General features: G+C 56.7%; 1 protein-coding gene across 1 annotated transcript in view; it reads left to right on the forward strand.

Moving 5' to 3' along the window:
* LOC122257037 (zinc-regulated GTPase metalloprotein activator 1) overlaps positions 1-1,320 on the forward strand; it is a 44,005-nt gene that overhangs the window by 26,546 nt on the left and 16,139 nt on the right. The window lies entirely within an intron of this gene.

Consider the following 1,320-nt stretch of genomic DNA (forward strand, 5'->3'; position numbering starts at 1 on the left):
AAAAGAAGGAAGTGGAGGGAAGGAGGAGGGTGGGGAAAGAGGGAGGAGACAGAGATGGAGGGAGGCGGGGGCAAGGAGCGAAGGGAGATGGGAAAGGAGAAAGGAGGGTAAAGGGAGGAGGGAGGATGTGAAGGAAGGGAAACGGTAGAAGAATAGGGGGATTGGAGGAGGAGAAAAAGGAGAAGACAGAGGGTGGCGATGCTTGGAGGTGAAGAATAAGAATAGGAAGTATTAAGAGGTAAGAGATGATGGTGAAGGGGAAGGAGAAGAAGGAAGGAAATAGAATAAATAAAGAAGGGGAAACGGGGGGCTGGCCGGTCGCCTGGGTGACAGAGGGTGATGGTGGCGACCCCTGGATAGATTGAGGGAAGGGAGAAGGGGAGGGGAGAGGGAGAGGAGAGAGGGAGAGGGAGATGGTGGAGGGAGGGAGGCTTATACTCATTACGTTGCCTTGCGCTGCTGTTTTAATTACTTGCTGTCTCTCTCACCTTTTCGCTGTTCGCTCTAATTATTTTCGCTGTGTGCGGGTGTGTTAAGGGGAGGGAGGGAGGGAGGGTGGGTGGTGTGGGGAGGAGAGGGAGGGAGGGACGGAGGGGGGAGGAGGAGGGACGGAAAGGGTAAGGAGGGAGGGAAGGAGGGAGGGACGGAGGGGGGAAGGAGGGAGTGATGGAGGGAGAAAGGGAGGAGGAGGGACGGAGGGAAGGAGGGAGGGAAGGAGGGTGAGAGAGAGAGGAAGGTAGATAGCTAGGTAGGTAGGTAGGGAGGTAGGGAGGGGGGGGAGGCAGGTTGGAAGGAAGGGAGGGAGGGAAGGAGGGAGGGAGGGAGGGAGGGAGGGAGGGAGGGAGTTAGGTAGGGAAGGAAGAAGAAAGAGGAAGGGAGGAAGGAGGGAAGGAAACAAGGAAGGAATGAAGGGAGGGAGGGAGGGAGAGGAGAGGGAGTTAGGTAGGGAAGGAAGAAGAAAGAGGAAGGGAGGAGGAAGGAGGGAAAGAAGGAGGGAGGGAAGGAGGGTGAGAGAGAGAGGAAGGTAGATAGGTAGGTAGGTAGGGAGGTAGGGAGGTAGGGAGGGAGGGAGGCAGGTTGGAAGGAAGGGAGGGAGGGAGGGAGTGAGTGAGGGAGGGAGTGAGTGAGGGAGGGAGGGAGATAGTTAGGTAGGGAAGGAAGAAGAAAGAGGAAGGGAGGAAGGAGGGAAAGAAACAAGGAAGGAATGAAGGGAGGGAGGGAGGGAGAGAGAGAGGGAGTTAGGTAGGGAAGGAAGAAGAAAGAGGAAGGGAGGAAGGAGGGAAAGAAGCAAGGAAGGAATGAAGGGAGGGAGGGAGGGAG

This window comes from Penaeus japonicus, unplaced genomic scaffold, assembly GCF_977035675.1.
Source record: "Penaeus japonicus unplaced genomic scaffold, GWHDUDI00000001_assembly GWHDUDI00000012, whole genome shotgun sequence".
NCBI lineage: Eukaryota > Metazoa > Arthropoda > Malacostraca > Decapoda > Penaeidae > Penaeus > Penaeus japonicus.